Source organism: Adiantum capillus-veneris, chromosome 12, assembly GCF_014529385.1.
Source record: "Adiantum capillus-veneris isolate H3 chromosome 12, ASM1452938v2, whole genome shotgun sequence".
Lineage (NCBI taxonomy): Eukaryota > Viridiplantae > Streptophyta > Polypodiopsida > Polypodiales > Pteridaceae > Adiantum > Adiantum capillus-veneris.
Window position 1 is genome coordinate 50,094,069 of NC_140942.1, and position 20,762 is coordinate 50,114,830.

The following is a 20,762-nucleotide window of genomic DNA, read 5'->3' on the forward strand; positions in this document are numbered from 1 at the left end:
TCATTAATTAATTTCTTTGGAAGATTCTTCTACACCTTAACAATCAAATGCAATGATCTCTGAGTTGCATCCGATGCCCACGCTCGTAAGCGATCCTGCCCCCCTTCTCTCTGGCTCAGGCTCCTGCCACCTTTGCTCCTTGCGTCGCCCTTGGGCCATCTCCGTCTTCCCCTTCTGCAGCAACTAGGAGTCGCCTCCAACAAGAAACGCTGCGAGTGATCTCTGCCAATGCGCCCACTATGTCGATTGCAGACAAGCCTGCTCCCCACATGTCTTCTTCTTCGCGCTGGGGCTCCGACCCTGCGACCTATACTGTATTGCGCATGATGCCCAATGTGACCTCGAGCTGTTTCTTCCCTGCACCCGTCATTCTCTGTGTGTCCGCGTACTCCTCGAGCCAAAAGATCCGTCCCGTCTCTCCGCCAGACTCTCGATACATGGCACGTCTCTCTCTTTTCCACGCGCCCTCCGCTATCTACGCGAGCCCCATACGGCCTTCAAACATTCAAAATTCCTTTCCTTGAATTTGCCAAGATAAATTTTAGGAAACCAAGTAATTTTTTTGGGTTTTCAGCTCTATTTTGAGAAGGAATTTCTTGTTTTTCCCTTTTCCCTCAACCGACAGTTTTGAAATTCAAAACGACAAGACATTACTGTCCCCATCGCACTGTCGTACTTTCTAGTGCCCGCAATTTTTTAAAAAGAAAATCAGGGGTATTATTTTGAGTTTTACATTATGCTTGTCTATTTTGGGACGGAATTTCTCCTTTTGCCATTTGCCCTTAACGCATTTCTCAAACATTGGTACTCTCCATCCCTCCTTGTCTTTTGCTGTCTCTCTCTTTGCTCTCGCCTCTTGCCTTTACGCGTGTCCATGAAAATCTCCCTCTCTTGCCCTTTGGCCCTTTCTTTCAACTCAAAGAGCATCTCCTTTGATTCTCTTTAAAACAAATGAAAAAAAAGATTGTGGGGACATACCTAGACCAATCAAATCTAGAATAGTCTTCAAATTTTAGCCTCGGGACTAAGTGGCACAGGCATGGGAGGGGGGATCTACGGCCGGGGATTGTGGACCGTAGATTTGGAATGCCTGTACCGTATATTACTTTTGTAAAAAGTAATCTAAGGTACCCGAGTTTTGAAAGTAATTTAGGGTACCTACTTTTGCGGGCGTGAGTTTTGAATCCGTGACCTCACCCATGAGAGGCGCATACCCTAACCACTACACCATGCGCGTGTTGTGAAATGTAGGGGCCCTAATTTACTTAAAACATATATGCACAAGGGCGGCACCCAAAAGTAATCTAGGGCACCCTAAATTACCCTAGATTACTTTTTATTACAAAAATGGCATTTAAGTAAAGCAAGATTGTGTGACTCCCACATCCTAAGCATTCCATCTTGGCCATCGATAAATAAAAAGATCTCAGAATGATGGACCTTGTGTATCAAGGATGTGGAGGCGGGGTGGCTGCCCTGATAGCCGTTGTAATTATGATATCTGGATGTTGTCATGGCTTAACATGAGCATGACAAAACCTTGTAATTTTTTGGGATGCTCAATATAATCCACTCACAATTGTGAATTTTAAAAAAAAATAAAAAATAAAATAAAAATTGTGTGACTCCACTTGGACCTATCCTTTTCGAGTCTATCCTCCATGTCTTTGTGATTTCATGGCTGTTCCATGGTTTTGGTATACATGTCTTCCCTTTGAACATATGGATACACAATCCTCTCCTAGACTGGGTCGAAACTCCAAATCTCAATTAATCTATTGCTTAGATTCCCAGGAATCTAAAAATTTGCAAGCAAAAGAAACCCCAACATGTCACGATGAACTCCTGGCACCGGTTCTCGTGCATGACGATCGTGCTCTCACAGTTCACTCGTCTCTTCCTCTCTCTTTCCTAGAGTCTCCATCTTGATTGTGCACTCTGTAGTTCATTATCTTCGCATCCGCTTCTGCCTCTGTGCCATCGCCCCCACACAGAGGCTAGGGCATGCCAATGATGCCATGCTCTCCCTCCCACGCTTTCTGTCCTCTACGACCACGCACGCGCTGTCTCCCTCTGAACCTCCGCCTTGGCCCTCAGTGGTCAGGTGTGCTCGTATGGCCTGCCGCCTCCCTCTGTCCCTTTGACTTCGCCTTGGCCCTGTCCCTCAAACCAAGAAAATCGCTACATGTTCCCCTCCGTCTCTGTACACGCTCTCCAGCTCTGTATCCGTCGCTTGTTTACCCACACGTCCGAAGCATCGCTCCAACAACTCATTCCTTGTTGATGATGAAGCAAAGAGAGAGAGAGAGAGAGGGAGAGAGGGAGAGAGAGAGAGAGAGCTCTCGACTCTCTGACTCATCACGCCTGCATATGCAACCCTCCCACACCAAACTCATCAGACTCCTGCTCCCATTTAGTGTTGTCTACAATCAGCTGAAAGCTCACCTAATGTCGCCCCTGAATCTCCTCCTCTAAAAATCTCCCTCACTGTGTGTCGCTCGGCTGTGCAACACAACTGCATCGCATAGCATCCAATCGCGACGGCTCACACACATTCCAAAAAAAATCTCTCCCCATAGCTGGGATGTCCCTTTCTCTCTCTCCACGTGCCATCCCCCTCCCTTTTCCCCTCAAAGCCTAAGTAGCATCCCTTAAGATTCCTATTAACAACCCCTTTGCAAAATTGGATGGACCTACTACTCCTTGGTTTGGTTCTCCATATTAAGAGGTGGGTAGAACTTGTACACTTACTTGGGAAGATACGGTGGTTTCATTGCCTTGCTCTTATTTCTTCTTGAGGTCTTTTGACTATCATTGTGGTGGTGTGTGCTCTGACAATGTGAATGGGCCTCTCGTGGGTATTTGGTGCCATTGAGGATGTTGTGGTGGGGGGTTTGCTAGAGCCCTAGCTTGAGCTTTGGCTAGATACTACTTTGGAAATTTGGTAGAAGTAGTAGCCTTGGTCATATAGTAATAGATTGGTTGCAATAGAAAGAGAATGTGATGGATGCTTGAGGGTGCCGCCGGGGTGTGTGTGTGTGTGTTTTTTTTTTAATTTTTTCCATTATATAGATATCTTGTATAGCACATACGCTGAAGAGGTATTTATAAAACTCTCTATTCTACAATTTTTGAGGTATATAGAGACCCGTTATGTACCAATTTTTTCAATAAAAAAACCTTTTATGTGTCAAATTTTTTACTTTTTAAAGTTAAAACACCTTTATGTATGTATATTTTTTGTGAGTTCATAAGAGAAATTAACCCCCTTTTTGTTGAACTCACGTACTATTCTATATATTTTTGAGTGAACCCCCTGAGGATGGATGGTGCAAGCTTCTGTAAAATGCTTCATATTCTTGGTGGGTTCATCTTTATTGTTGTTGAGCTTTTTCCCTAGCTTTGTCTACATCCATTTGCTCTAGTATTTGTAGTTGTCTTTGAAAATTCAGAAGTGCTTTTGCTAAGCATGTGGTCGGTAAAAGCTAAGCATACTCCAAGGAAACTAAAGCTTATCCGTTCTACATGAAAATAGTCACACACTTAACCAAGAGCTGTAAGAAAAGATTGGGCATCCGCGAGCTCTTTTGAGACCAATAACTAAAGGAGATAGTGAGCTAGTTAGAGACATTGAGCTAATTATACAATATGCTTAATTGCATTCTCATAATTAGTTGTTGCCAATATACTTAATCTAAACTAGATTATTCTTCAAAAACCAAAAAGTTATTGCAATTGATGCTATAACTAATTAATAACACTAACTACATGCATTAAAATGGACTTTTTGCATAAAATTACTTATATAAATTGAGCATATAAATAATAAATAATTATTTTAATTGTTCAATATTACATTTTGCTAGAGTAATTAATTAATGATGCAATGCCTTTGATTTCTCAATGATTATAGCCTTGGTTAAGCTTTAGAGAGAGAAAATGAGGGAAAATTCTAGAAATGCTTAAAGATATTGCATAACAAATTTCATTTTTGTAGGTTACTTGTATGTGATTGGTCAAAATTTTGGGCTAACTACTTTTTATTGAAAAGTGAGAAAGTACACAACTCTAGAGAGAGGTAATTAGTTACTATGGCTTTGGATCAATTTCTTGTATAGACATTTTTATGCTGCTAAATCAAATCCCATGTACAAAAAATGATTTACATAGATTATAGTTATTCTTTTAAAATTTATTTAGAGCTCATTTTTGTCACTCCACTCACAATTAAGGTAAAACTAATTAGTAAACGAAGTGTTATTAATGAATAAACATAATTAACTTTGTTGAATTATATTTTAGCTCTATAAATTTTATGTTGCCTTTTGAGAATTCTTTACTAATTATTTTTTGATTCCTAATAAGTAAACTCTTAAAAAAAAAAAAGCTTAGACTTTTAAAAATAAGTAAATGTTCTTAGCTAATTCTATTAGTGTTGGAAATTCATTGAGATTTATAAACCAAAATTTTCTTATTTGATCATTTATTCATAAAAAATCGATAATTCTACCTTTTTATGGCGAAATTAATCAGCAGCAAGTCTAATCTTTGTTAAGCTAGCAAGTTAGTATGACACCTAGGAGAACACATACTAGTGGGGCCATTGATTACGAGATTGAGACGGACAACAAATCTCTAAAGGACAAGGACTCGCAGAGCTAGAAAAATACATTTTCCTAACCGAAGAAAATAAAGACAAGCTTGAAATTCTCTCGGTTTTAGGTCAAAATTCAAAGCTTTTGCCAATGATTACACTATAACTTGTGAAAACTTCCCGGTTTTCTTCAAGGCAAGCTCAAAATCTAACCGGGATTTTAGGATTTCAGCCGATCAAAATACATTGGACCGCGTTTTTTTTTTTCTAACAATGACAAGGAGCATGTAGTGCAAGTGGTGCGTATGGACTTGCAATACATACTCATATACACACAACAAACTTAAGCTCTTAAGTTAACCCTTGCACTTATATTTTAGAATAGAGAAGAGCAAACAAAAAACCTTTTTTTTCAACCATGGACATAAGTTTTTGTAGTCTCTCTCTTTAAATTAAGAAGAATGGATTTCAAAAAATTGGTTGTAGAAGGAAAGAATGCCTTCCCAAAAAAGCTTCACACAAACGATTTTTACCTAAACTCCATACTAGTTCAATCCCCCATGACCAAGGTTATAGACAACTAGCATAGTGGACACAGAGAGCGGTTTATAAGACTTGGCTCTGGCTGAAGCTCCTAAGCAGTTGCGATCACAAGGTCCAGCTTGCAACATTGTTACTGGATGTTTGGGCATCTAAGACTATGAGTAGTTGCTTTTAGGTACTAGAATTGAAATAAAGTATGTTTTTATGCCTCCAAAGCTAGGTTTGGAAAACAATGTACTGGTACCAATTTTTCATTGTTTGAAATACTGTCTAAACAACCCTTTTACTTGAAAATTAGTTGAAGAGTTTGTGTGCTTAACAAATATTGTGGATGGATGGTTAAGGTTGCATCCTACGCATGGGTGGGTTTGATTAGACAGACAACTCTTTTCCCCCATTTAATAAGACAATTAGTATTCTCATTGGCATTGAAGTATGATGGTTATACCTTCTTTTAAAAGGAAAAAATGACTAGATTGCATCTTCTTTTGGAAGGTGGTATTTTGGGAAGATCCCATCAAAGTGATAGAGCCAAATTGGAGAGCCTACTAGATAAAGAAGCATCCTGGATATTACATTATGCTTTTCAATGCACCTCAAGAGATTAGGAAAGACCCAAAATATCACCTAATGCCAACAATTAGAAGATAGAAGTCACATCAACGAGTAAAGGATAAGACGTCGACATGGCTTAGCTACCCTCGTCTACCAAAGCTAGAGGATGGACCTACCACTAATGGTGAAAACCTAGCAGGCACCATTAAAACCTTTAGAGGCATTACAAACCTCAATTGTGTGATGATAGTAAAGATATCAAAGATGATGTTGACATGTTTGGAGACATTTTATAGAACAAAGTAGTCAGATGCATTGTGGATGCCCTTTCTTGAATGAAGCAAGGGCCTTTGTTATCATGTATGACTTGTTATTTCAGCCCACTGAAGAAATAATGTATGGTTATTGTGCAAGATTGATGCTATTTCCCTCATACAACACGTACAGATTCAAAGATTTTGAGAGATGAGCTTGAATAGAAGAGGAGCGTCAACCAAAGGGGAAACTATTTACCATCTTTCAAGAGGAAGTGCTTTGGAGCATATTGGAGCTAAAAATAGCTATGGATAGTTATAAACATGCATATGAATTGAGCCATGTCAGTACCCAATTCAATTTGTGATTTGAAATCCTTCTGAATCTTAGGTCAGACAAGGTGCGAGAAATCTAAAACCAATTAAACATTTTCAGAGACAGGTTTCAATAGAAGAGGAGTGTCAACCAAGGGGAAAACTATTCACCATCTTTTAGGAGGTAGTTGACACTTAATAGCACTAGTTTAAACATGACTCCTCATTCAAAGAAATTTAAAATTCACTGTTAGATACCTAAGTGGCATATTTTCTTATTTGCAAATGAGCACACGCTCATATCTACATAGACCTCGAGGAAGAGTATGTGGTTAGGATAGATGAAAATGAAATAGAGTTAGAACCACAGCCATTGACTTGAAAACAAGGTAGTTATTACATAGTCCAAAGGGAATAAGGTTCCCTACAATGAAGGACCACAGTAATGCAAATACATGGGGAAAGACAATAGTGCCAATAGAGAAAGCAAAGGAGGTCCTTGAAAAACCATCTCTTGTGGGTCTAGATGGATTTTTCTTTCAAGATTAAAAAATTTCTAGGAGAATGAAGATCAATGATGAGAGTTTGGGTGGTTGTCATTGGGCAAATGGAGGACTCAATAGAACTCTTAAGGAGTGTACATGTCAAAATAGACACACTCTAAAACAATAAAATCTTCTATGCCTTCAAACGACATGAAGCATGTTTGTCACCTTGATACAACACCCAACATAAGCACAATAGTAAGTTCAACATCATGAAGGAAGCTCAAAATTGAGAAGAAAACTTACAATGGTCATTCTATCAAGCATTGGATTCCTAATAAGAAGAAAGTAGAACCTCAACCATTCCATGCTTCCATTGTAAGTATGAGGATTCCCAAAGACAGAGCATGATATTTTGAACGAGCCAAAAAATGAGAATTTTTTTCTAATCAAATAGATGACTTGCTCAACATTTAGACTGGGCTAACACTACATATGTCAAGCCCACCTGTTGTCACATGGACCAATGAGAGAAAACACCCACGAGTAAGGTGGTTTACACTGTTCTTTTGTACAACCCTTGCAATCCTGGCTGGCATGCTAAGTCATTAAGAACCTTGTCTCGATGTGTTTTGGGATGGGGATCCCATCTCATGGGTGGAAGACCTTGTAAACTAATAGAAAGATAATGTGTATACTTTTGAGATAACAATAAAAAGTGGTGTAGTCGGTGGCCAACAGAGTGTGAACCACTATAATGAAGAGTTACACTAGCTACTTCTATTTGTAGGAAAAAATGTAATGCAAATTGCTTCCAACTTTATACAATCTAAGGTAAAATGAAACATACAAGTATTTCATGATCCTAGATACACTTTCTTAGAAAACATTTTGGAAATTAGTATATTAGAAGAGAAGATCCAAATGCAACAAGCAAGAGAGAAGAATTAAAACAATTTCTTGCTAGTGCAGGTTTCTTTTGATTCGAGGGTTTCCTTGTGAGAAGAGGAAGAAGAAGAGAAAATTGAAGTTGTAGATTCTTAAATGACCTTAAAAATCTAGTTGAGGAGGCTTGAATGTGTGTGTGTGTGTGTGTGTGTGTGTGTGTGTGTGAGAGAGAGAGAGAGAGAGAGAGAGAGAGAGAGAGAGAGAGAGAGATAGAATGTTGCTTATTTCTAGAATATAAGATAATAATAAAAAAAAACGTCTTGCGCTTTAATTCTTCTTAGTCTTTGATTTCTAAATGCACCATGCACACCCAACCAAAGGGTGAATAGTTACAATGACATCATCACCTTTGACCTCTTTTAGAAGCTATCCTATCCCTAGAAAGCTACAACAAGTAGTTGAAGGGGGCACACCCAAAGTGGACCAAATGAGATACAAAGAGAGTAGGAGGAGGAGGTAGCTTAGATAGCATACTAGGTATACAAACAAATAGTGGTAAAAAAGAGTAGCTCAAAGTTTTCTGTTTTCTCTCTCTCTCTTGCTTGTTCATCAAAGTCTCCCCTCTCTCTCTCTCTCTCTCTCTCTCTCTATATATATATATATATATATCTTGCATTCATCATGTCAAGCACATTGCATAGTTAAAACAATCCATATAATTTGGCTCTATCTTTCCTCTTGCCCCCCCCCCTCCCCCCCCCTCTCTCACATTCATGTGTAGTGCCAAGTAGATTGTATACCTACAAATATGGACCCACCTTTCCTTGAAAAACCTGCATTAGTAGTCCACACCAACGTGGAATTCTATAACAAGTTTTTGGAGAGAAGGATGGGCCATTTGTTATTGCCTTTATCAAACACCTTGACTCACATTCTCTAACACTAGTTTGGTAACCTAACATGACATAAAATAGTTCTTTCACTGTTATGAAAAAAATATATTCCAAAACCATAGTAGATCCACTCATTTTGGAAAATCCTTCATGAGCTTATAGCTCAAGGACTACTACACATGTCAAAAATGAAAAACCCGTAAAATTTCTCATCTCTATGTCACAAGAAACTTTCAAACTTGATGGACTAGTGTATTTTGCCTAAAACAATCATTTCTTAGCTACAATCATTTCTTAGTTACGGTTGAGACTAGAAATTTTGTAGGGCATGAGAGATAAAATTCCCCGTTTAACTTCAATAGGTTGATGATCAAAACATACGGTTGCTTTTGCCTCACTATTTTTGTGGTTGGGGCAAAAAAAGTAGGTACAAAAAAGTTGCATTTTTTCCACTCTACAGACCTATCATCAAAGTTTCTATAGTCACACTCAATGCATATACTATATACATATTTTCTTAGTTTCCATTGAGCCTTTGAATGCAAAAGGATCCATGGAGCATGTCAAAAGAATAATGAATCTTCTACTAAGTGGAGCCTCGTAGACAATGATGAAATGCTAAATACAACAAACATGAAAAAATTGGGTTTAGTATTATGACTTGTATATTCCCATAGAAACTATTCAATATCTAGCCAAATTTGTAGTTCATGATTAGATATTGTTACTACCTACAAAATACACAAAATTGGTCTGGTAAACTAGCAATATTGAGAAAGCTATACTTGCTACATTGTATTGCTCCCCCACTACTGACTTGCATGTAGTTTATTCATTAGTACACCAGATTCCTTGGAATCCCGTCGTCTGCTCTAAAGACCCTTCCTGGACCTTTAAAAGGTTTGGAAGGATTTGATACCAAACCTCCAGAAGATTTAACCCATTAAGAGCTCCTGTAACCATGCGACTCATGGATGTCACTGAACTTAGAAGGGATTTGGCTACTAAAATAAAAAAGAAGTTGGACTCCTGCTTTGTTCTCACCCCCATCCCCGTGTTTGACTATTACTTCATCTTCGTCGTCGCCTTTGCCTTGGGTTTTTTCCTTGCCGTCGTCCCGTGCTTTGTCCCCCTTCCTCTTTATTTTTTTCTCGTTTCAGTGCCTTCGTCCCTTTGCATCCCCGATTACCCTTAGCATCGAATTTTGCAGCCCCCTACAAAGCCTTACTCGCTATTGTTGTCAACACACGGCACACACACACAACCCGTGTTCTCGTGAAAGAGAGAGACACATGCCTTGTGTTGGGATGCCTCACGCAAGATAACTGAAGTAGAGAGAGAGAGAGAGAGAGAGAGAGAGAGAGAGAGAGAGAGAGAGAGAATCCTTTTAGATTCTACGTGAATTTGTTTTTTAGAATCGGGTAAGCCCTACTTGCTACATTAGAATGTCTTGTATTCTCCTGCAATAGAAAAACTCAACCATCATCATATACTATGCTATATAGCATATTAGGTGCCCCAAAACTCTAGGAAGATTATCTTTATGTTACACATGCCACTTGCACAATAAAATTGCATTTGGATATCAAGAAATCCACCAAAAAAATCATAAAAGTGCTAATTTTGGTCAAAAAAACAGCATTAGGCAATTCTTTGAATTTGGTCATAACTTTCAATTTTAACACTTAATTGTCCCTAGAAGCATCTAAACATGTTGAGAACTAATACTGCTTATCCTCTAGTAATATAAACCTCACTAACATTAATTTTAGGGTGGTATAGTTGCAAAACTTTGAAAAAAGTCCAAAAACAGGACCCGTTTTTCACAGAGCTTATGTTCATAAATGTTATGCAATAGTAAGGTTAATGGTGAGATTGATATTCCAAAAAAGTGTAAAGCCTTTGCGGCTAACAAGGCAAATTTTTGGATATATAGCACTTAGAAATTGATTTTCAAACTCTTCAAATAATTCAAGCAAAATGGTCACTTAATAGGACGTAAAAGTGTCCTGTTACAAATCTAGTGTTAAAGAGCTACTTGGTATGCCGTTTATCTTTTTTCTTGCTACACCATTTGTCGAATGAGATGGCCATTTAACAAAGTGTGAATTTGAAGTCACTTTTATTTGGAGTGATGTTTTTAAAAAAAAGCAAAACACACCACTTAGGGTTTAGACAGTTAGGGTATGGAAATTTCCTGGAAATAAAATAAGAAACTCTATCTCTATTTGGATAAGATCAATAAAAATTAAAAATGGGTTCTACTGTAGATTATTTATTTGAAACTCTAGCTTGGAAAATTTCTATTTTGAGGTTAATTTGAGGGTTTCATATAGTCAAGTTGCAAGAAGTTCAATGTGAAATTGGAGAATAGGTTGCCCCATATCCATATATGATCTTTCAAAGGGATACGAATCGAACATCACTCACTATATGGGATTCATCACATACAAAAACACCATGTGCATAGTAGCCTACACCTTTTAGACGGTTTCATTGGGAGAGGTATGTGGGAAATGAGTAATGAGACAAAAAAGACTAACCTCTACCCATCCAAATTTTTTTTTTCTATTTAGTTGCCTTAACTTATCATCATTAGGAGTTGTTTAGAGTTTGGTTTTCTTGAAAAAACTTGCTTGGACTATGGAAAGACTTGGGAGTCTGAACAATGAAAGGAAATCTACACAACATAACACAAGCGTGGATGAGAGAGGAGGGGATTTTATCCTCAAGGGGATTCAAGGGGGTCTTAACACCTCTAGGCCAAGAAAAATTGGTGGCAATCAGGCCAACAAAGACCCAATAGAGCCACCCACTCAAATATCATTTTGTTCCAAGATTTGGAACCAATAGGAATTTCATCCAAGGATTGGATTGGGGGGGGGGGGGCTTATCACCTCTAAGCCAAGCAAAATTGGTGGCAATTAGGCCAAAAAAGAGCCAAGAGAGCCACAATCAAATATCATTTTGTTCCAAGATTTGGAACCAATGGGACCAATACTTCCAGTTCATAGATGAGCAGGAGGAGACTCGAGGAAAGCTAGACCCATGAATTTCTAGAACTGGATCAAAAACTAGAATGGAAATGGAGATCCATATGATCAAGATACAATCATTTAGCTAGTTTCAACAAAGTATATGATTTGTATAAGCAATAAGGGGTTTTGGATGACACTTTGAAGGCAAAGCTTTGCCTTGGTTTCAAACTCTAGGAACAAGGAGTGTAACAAATCTTCACACACTTGTGAGGAGATTTATGAGTGCCTTTATAATACTAGAATTAAGCATAGCACTATAGGTCAAATCTAAAATTTAAAGTAAAAACAAGGTGAAATAGTTAGAAATTGTGCTAGCTGGATGAGACAATATGATGCTAGATGTGTTGAATGTAAATAGCCTAACAAAGAATGGCTCATTTACTTATTTTTGGAAGGGATTTTGAACAAAAAAGATACATATTACTAGATGTATAGCATGAAGCATACAACATTGGAATCTTGCATTTTAGATATCATTGAATTAGGGGATAATTGTGAGGTCCATGGAAAGAAAGATGTCTACAATGATATGAAGAGTTATAGAATAGGACCAACAATTTCACCTCAACCCTTTTGTAGCAAATTATGAGAAGATAATGAAACGTTTGAAATAAATGGTAGCAAGTTTGCAAAGATAGTTGGTATTGAGAGCAGTGGGACAAGGACCACAAATTGAGCATCCAATAGGGTAACCAAAACCACAAAAATGATGTGTCATAGAAAGAAAACGGATAAATCATGAGAGCCACTAGTGCTACTACACATTTAAGCATAAGGGTAATGTGCATTATGTATCAAGTGAAACCTATGTATAGGTGTTTGCCAAATATGGTTCAAAAACCTACAATGGAATTGGAGAGATCTCAACTTGTTTTTAGGGAGGAAGGAAATTTCTGTTTACCTTATGCAACCTATGGATGAGTAAGTCTTAATGCCTATTATTGCATATGAAGAGAGTAGTTCATATTTATTGTTGGAAGAGGGATAATATCTTAGTTCTGAATGTTAAACCCATCAAGTTCAAATCTAGTACCTTGTGTTACTGTTACAAAGATATACAGTCAATAGTGAAGGCTATGATCTCCTAGATTGTAAGTCACATGATGACCTAGATACAATAATGTAGTTCCATTCTACCCCAACTTCGAGTCAATGTATCATTTTTATATATTGGCTAAGGTGTAAATAAAGCCAATTTTTGTAAAACCCCTCTAAGTTTTTGGATAATGAAATGCACGTTGCTATCTCTGAGATTTGTGTACTCTCCCTCTCTCTTTTGATGCTCATATCTCCCCCATGTATTGTTCATTGGAAGTGCTATTTTCTTCACAATCAAAGGTGAAAGTTCTATGTAATGATGTAAGTCTCTTGTGGTAGTTCTAAGAATTTATGTTAATAAGCCTCATGCTTGTTAGCTCATAACTCAAGATTTAAGCATAGAAACTATATTTTAGCTATACGAGGATTATTGGGACATCAATGCTAAGATTCTAGCTGCATTTCGGAGTGAAATAGACTTGGTCAAATTTGCCTTGCTACTAATAATAATCCATCTTTTGTTGGAAATAGGGTTGCAGGGAAACACATATCTTCGAGAAGATGGAAGAAGCTCAAGGCACACAACATAGAGTAGTATTACTTAGTGTGCAATGTAAAGATAAGATAGCCCTAGAGTGATGGGCGTATATACAATGCACTCGGGGGGTGTAGTATGTAATCATGTTAATGTATAACCTGAGTTCAAAAAACGGGCTTCTAAAATGCAAAAAATTTAGACAATTTAAGAGAGATACATTAAAATAAGGGGTTTTATATTCAATTTTGAAAAAAATCCTAGAAGAAGGGGTCATTTTATTCATTCAAATATGTTAAAAGAGGGTTTTTTTTAATATCCCGTGAATGTGTGTTATATAGGGGGTACTGATGGTGAACCCCCAAAGACAACGCATGGGGGTGACAACCTCCTAGTGAGGTAAAAAATATCATGACGGTCCTAAGTGTGTTCACATACATCACTACCACATGTATACGGTAACATTCTTTTGTGTCCAAAATGTGGTTATGATATCCTACGCATCTGAGTTTAGGATTTCCCTACTTGTCCTATAGGTTTAGTACAAATTGGAGTTCAACAACTTAATTAACTATCATGATATGCTTCCCAATGTGATGACTAGATTTTGTTGTTGGACATATGATTGAGTGTTACATTGATTAGATTGAAATTGAGTATGTTTTCTAAGAGATTGAAAACCTCTTGTAGCATCCATGCACTAGTCATGTCAGCTGCATTTCACGGGTTGACATTTATGTCTGTGGTTCTCCCTATGTCTACAATAAGATAGAGTGAGGCTTGGCACCCATACATTTGGTATCAATGGGGGGAACAAAATGACATAAACTAGGAAAAACTCAACGCTTGGATATCAATGTCCATCACTTCCTCAACACCATCTTTCAAAAATTGCATAGTTGAAGAGTGTCATTTGTGTTGTGTAGAGGTGTCTTGGGGAGTAGTTGTGCTTGTCAAGGACCTTTTAGCCATAAATTAGGTTAGTTTTTAGTATTGATGAGTTAGGTTGTGTCAGAGTATGAAAGTTGATGCTCAAATAAATAAAAAAAGAAAAAAATAAGTGTTTGTGAACACTTTCCACTACTACTCGATCGAACTTCATTAAGTGGAATGTCCCTAGATTCCTCATCGGTCTCCGCAAAGCAAAACGTTCGTGCCCTGGCCTGCCTCGTTGGCCTTGAGGTTGACATACGCCGCTGTGTTTGTCGCCGAAGGTTTGCCTGTCGATGAGTTCAACATGGTCTTCTCACTTCTTTGCAGTCGCAGGGAAAAAGGCAGCGAGGATGTACCTAGAATTGAGGCTATGCTGCTCTAGCGAATCCAGGTCGGTGTTGAAGTCCAGGCTGACATGGTGACGCGTGTGGCAAGCGTCTGTTCGAATAATTGGTTAAGACAGCAGGTGATGATCTGGGCTGAACATGCTCCAAGATCTGAACAGTGCTTGAGTGAGAGAGAGACAGAGACAGAGAGACACGCAAAGAGCAACAGTGACCATACCATTTCTTGAACATAAATCACAAGGCTGATATGATAACACTTTACTTCCATAACTGGAATGTCACCAGATTCCACGCTCTCACTAATACTCGATAAGGACCAGCGAAAGGCTGCCATTGAGCACAAACTAAGCGAGACAGAGAGAGGGATAGAGCGCGACACAAGTTCTCCACGGGGGGTCTGGCCATGGGCACTCTTGGCTAACACGCCGCACCATGACATCATGAGAAGTAGCTGGACGAGACTTGCAACGAATGCGCCATGCAGATTGAGACTTCGCTTGCAAGGGGAAGGAAGGAGAGAGACATACAGATGGTCTCTTCATGAATGAGAGACATAGAGAGTCCCTCATAAACCTCCTAACACAGGTCCATCACTGTCTCGTGTACTGCCCGATTCCCTGTTTCCTGTCGTCTCCACCATCTTGCCTGCATGATTTGGCACTTCCAACCTCTACCCATACGCCTTGCCTCACAAAACATACCTCCCACAGGACCTGAGTGAGAGAGAGAGAGGAGCACTGCCATCTACCCCTCGTGAAACTCCCTGTGAGGCAAATCCCCTCCGCCCCTCTCCAGCCTGATCTCCGCCCTCCACACTCTATCCATGCTTGACTTGGGCATCACATTTATCTGTGATTTGTTGTTGACACCGTCATCGACCACATGCGCAAATGCCACAGCAACGGAGCACCTCTACTGGTGCCTGCGCTACTCCCAGAGGGGGGAGAGAGAGAGAGAGCATCTCTTGGTGGTGCGTGCACAAGCTCTATAGCAGAGACAGTATTGAGTGCGACAAAGAAAAATGTAAATACGTCCAATCCCATCTGCCACGCGTCGTTTCCTTTCCCATCTTGGCAGCCATTAGCCTTTTGATTCTCAACCCAAAAGTGGGGCATCTTGAAAGATACCCATTAAAAAGACCTGCGTACAGACCTACCCATGTTGAATTTTGATTAGGATTAGGTTAAGTAATCATACGATGAATTTCCTACCTATCTCACTCTCTAAACGATCATCAATGAGCTTTTCTTTGAAATATCAGAGTTTTTAGGCTTCAACTCCTAAGGTAAGCTTAAAAATCCACCAAAGAATGTTTCATGCCAAAGTTGGTAAGTCAAAATTAGCATAAAAGAAATTTTCAAAGTTTGTCTAAAAAGTAGATTATTATATCATGTCTAATGTATGCATGCAAATTTGAGGTTTTTGGCCAAGATTTCTTGTAATCCTTTGTAAAAGACTTTAATGACATCAAATTCAAAAAACATGCAATTTCAAGCCAGTACATAATAATCGCTTTTGTTTTTGGAGATTGAAATTGGACTTGGAGTAAGGGTTATCTTGTAAAGGTGAAGTAAGATAACTTTTGTGAAGGCCCAAGAAGTCTTGAGTTCATTTGTGTACAAATTTCATGTCAGAGCTATTTCCATATTTCATTAATAGGTAAGTGAAGGTAATTACCTTAAAAGTGAAGGTAATTACCTTAAAAATGATCCAGGTTGAAAAATCTTCAGAAGCCCTTAAAATACTTTGTACTAACTATGGAAATCATCAAAACTTGGAAATCTTTACAGCCCTAAAAGTGCAAAGTTTTAACCAATTGAGCATAGTACATGCTAGACCATAGTGCATGGAGCCTATATCCAAGTTTAGAGTCACTTGGATCTATAAAGTGCTAGTTGGACCTGATTTTTTCATAAGTCCAATAGTAGATACAAAAATGGGGCTAAAAACTTGAAAATTGATACGAACCTCATGAAACTTGTCAAAAGTGACTTGTCTATAGTGTGTGCAATGCTGTAGATCAAGAAATTAAGACAAAATCTTCATTTAGGCTCAAAGATAATAATCATGCTCATTATCTCCTACCTTCTTGGAACTTCAAATTTTTGGACTTTTCTTAAAAGAAGTTTTGACCTATGATATCACTAGAGTGCCTTTGTCAAATTTCAAGTGATTTGGAACGATGAATTATAATTGATACTAATTGATAGGCACCGTGTCAAATTATCAAATTATAATTTGGCATGGGTGATACGCACCTTCAAATTACTAATTGATAGGCACCATAGCATTGTTGTCCTCCCAACAATAGATTTCTAGCCTTGACTTGTCTATAGTGTGTGCAATATTGTAGATCAAGAAATTAAGGCATGGTGCCTATCAAATGACTTGGCATGGTGATAGGCACCTTCAAATTACTAATTGATAGGCACCATAGCATTGTTGTCCTCCCAACAATAGATTTCTAGCCTTGACTTGTCTATAGTGTGTGCAATACTGTTAGATCAAGAAATAAAGACAAAATCTTCATTTAGGCTCAAAGATAATAATCATGCTCATTATCTCCTACCTTCTTGGAACTTCAAATTTTTGGACTTTTCTTAAAAGAAGTTTTGACCTATGATATCACTAGAGTTCCTTTGTCAAATTTCAAGTGATTTGGAACTATGAATTATAATTGATACTAATTGATAGGCACAGGGTCAAATTTGGAACCATGACCACCTATGGTTGAATTATAAGGTTACAATCAGATTGATATAAAGCCTCTAGAATGTATACTAATTGATAACCCAAGGCTAGAAATCTATTGTTGGCAGGACAACAATGCTAGAGATTTTTTGTGAACAGCTCATGACAAAAACCAAGACTTAATACCCTTGAAGGTCGTGTATATTTTTAAAAGTAGAGAGAAAGGTACACCAAATCTTTCTGTGCATCTCTTTGAGGACAATAATTTGTTATGATGACTCCAAAAGAGGTGAAACATACAATGTAGACTGCATACACCATTAATAGAGAAGAGAATATAGTAAGAAAATAGAAAGAGAAAGTTCTTCTTCATCTTGATGTGAACAAGAGAATATAGTAAGCAAGTAGAGAGAGAAATTTCTTCTTCTTATTCTTCTTGGAAATGAGAGAAATTCTTATGGAGATGGTGATGCAGAGCTTGTACTACTGCATATAATACATACGTAGAGTTTTACACATTAAGAGAAATTTGGACTCAATTTTGGGCCCTGTAAGAAACGCCAACTCAGCATAGGGAGAGGTAATCCTAAAAAATACAAAAGTAGTTTTTGAAATTCTATTTCTCATAGTATATACATAAAAGTTTGCTTGATCACTTAAATGCATGCTCGTACAAAATACTTTTCGAGAGCCCAACTTAAGTGTGCACCAAAATCCATGTCCGTGAATCTTAATGAGTGATGTGATGTTGATGAGAGAAAACACATAAGAGATGTTTTCAAAATACAAAAAGAACACCACGGATGCATCCAAAATATCCAAAAACCTTAGGATAGCACTTTAAAACACTAAAATTCAACGTCTCTAGCTCAAGATACAACCATTTTAAGCCTAGGGTCTCATGAGGTCAGAACCAAGCGAATAGAGGCCCCCAAGACCCCTGAGGGGCCTCTATTCGCTTGATTCTGACCCCTTCACAGTTTTGAATAGTACCTATCAATCGTTATCAAGTACAACCCGTTTGAATTTGAATTGCGAGTACCTCATAAAAAAGTGATTGATGCTTGTGCGAGATAGCAACAGCTCATCTCATAAAAAGGTGCTCGGCGCTTGTGCAAGATGTGACTATCAAGCGCCTCACGTTTCTCATGACAATGATAATTTCACCAAAATGTTTTTCATGGATATTTTCAAAAATGAAACAAAAGGCTTTTCAACGTAACATTAGCCTTCTTCCTATTGGCTAAGGATCATTCTCTCACTAGAGCTAAAAGCCCCGAAAATGAGTCCATTTCTTTCCTAATAGTATTCTACACAATTGTTGACACTGTAAATTGAGTAGAATTGTTCCTTATCTATTGTGTATGCCAAGCTAGTCTGTGCCCTAAGCTATAGATGGTATCCTCTCTCTTGCTAGAAATAGATCCTACTTTGGAAAATGACTCGAGTCTTTCTTTAAAACAAGGGTTTTACTTTTAAAAGTCAACTTTGGTCATACCGTTTAATTTTTCTTACAAAATTGAATCATGTAAACAATATTTAGCAATTAATGAGGTCGTCAGTGACCTAAACCACACCATACCACCCCAGAGTATTTATGATGTCACTTTTTATAAAAAATAATTCTCATACATTTTTTGTTAAACCTCATTTCTCTAGTGTATGCTTGTTTTTCATCCATAGGTGCCTAAAGATAATATTTTTTTATTTAGAAAATTTAAACAATCACATTGATTTTAAAAATTCCAAAAAGTATAAAAAGCTAAAAATGGCATAAAAAGCTAAAAATAGCATAAAAAGCAAAAAATAAATTCTATAGACATGCACTCTCTTCCATTGAAATTTTAAGGAGAAACAAAGGTTAAAAAAGGCTAAAAAGAAGCCACAAGGAGAAGAAATGAAGCATGTTGGAAACTTATTTCTATGGAGAATATAAAGTCTTTTTACTTTTCAATAACTCATAGCTTTTCATCTTCTACACCATTATCCTTCATTTTTGTGTTTGAAGTGTTTTGTAAAAAGAAAGGTTAGAAAAGGCTAGAAAAGAGCTATTGAGGCGGTCCGGAGTGGACAACAAGAGAAGCGACCTCTAAATACTCCTCAAGGCTCCCGTGCTGCTCAATTGGGCTTGGGGCAACTAGAAGCACACAAGACAACAACAAACCCACAACGAAACCCAACAAAAGAAAGGGGCACCACCTAGTTATGGATGCGAACTAGGATGCAAATAATATGTAGCCCAATGTGCAAAGAGAAGAATGAAAAATGGCCACACAACACATTAAACACAGTCCTTCACAACCATAGGGATTTGGAAGAGAGTGAGGTAAAGAGTACAAATAATTTTGAGCAACTAGATCCTAGCATAAAAGATTAGCTGCTTCCAAGCTTAGAGAAATTAAAGAGACAACACAAGGATTAATCTTATTGTCATTTTACCATTGTCTTAGGGTTACGGGAGCCCTCTCACCATATCACCCTTTTACAATCAGTTGTAGGCAAACAATTCAACAAGCCCCTTAAAAACTACAAAGGATGAAAGCATACAAATAATCTTGAGAACAGGTTCACCTTATACAAGCCATTGAACCAAATTGTCGAGTTGATTTTGGAGAGAAGAGGCATAGCCGCTGTACACAATCACACCCCAAACTATCAATCTTATTTATGAGCAAGTGGAAGCTACAAATGTGATGGAGAGTAGGACATCACTCAATTCCTCTCAATAGCCTCAAGCATCTCTATGCACATATGAATGTAAAGTGATAGAGAGCTATCAAAGCTTACAATCTCCTCACACAACTAGAATTGGAGAGTGCTATGTTATGTGTGCAATTTTTTATTACAAAGATTATGACATGGATTATGATTTTTTTTTGAGTTTCAAATGAGAGTGGGTCTCTCTTTTCTTTTGAGTCACATGAATATGGGCTCAAGGAAAGAGAATTATTGAGTTTGAAAGAAGAGAGAGGTGAGTAACTTAGAGGTGCCTACTCTAGTAGATAGTAGAGGGTGCAATTTACAAGATGGGTTAGTCATTACTGTTAGTAGTTTGTGGTTAGTAGGGTGAATTACAATTACATGGCATATGCACTCAAGGTGCATTACATGATTTATACAATGATAAAAAGTAAGATAAGGATGAGAATGTACACAATTTGATGGAAACCACAAGATGGAAAGGGAATTTTCCACCTATCTCCTCGAGTGAATGAAGTGGTTGTAGAACTCGGTCGGTGTAGTTTTTGTGCATGAGAAAGTTGAATTTTGCATGATCAAACTTCCCTTTTTCAGAGTTTGAGCTTGGTTATTTGCTGATTTGTTCTCTTTTTGTGAAAGCATAAAGAGGTTATGGTAATATGAGTTTGATTCGAGAGAGAGAAATTGAGCTATATGTGTGTAGAGACGATAATTTTTGAGCTATGGAGTAGGGAGAGATGGAAATGGTGAACAAGATAAAGTAAGCCATGAAAGTTGCAGCTTTGAGTAAGGGATTGAGAGGAAGGAGCATGTGTGTGTGTGTGTGTGTGTGTGTGTAGAAGTGAGAGAAGACTAGGGGTGACTTGTGAGAAAAAGTGGACAGACTGGGGTCCACCATAAAATTCATATCTCACCAATGGTAGCTCCAAAGCTTATGCAAAAAATTGAGGTGA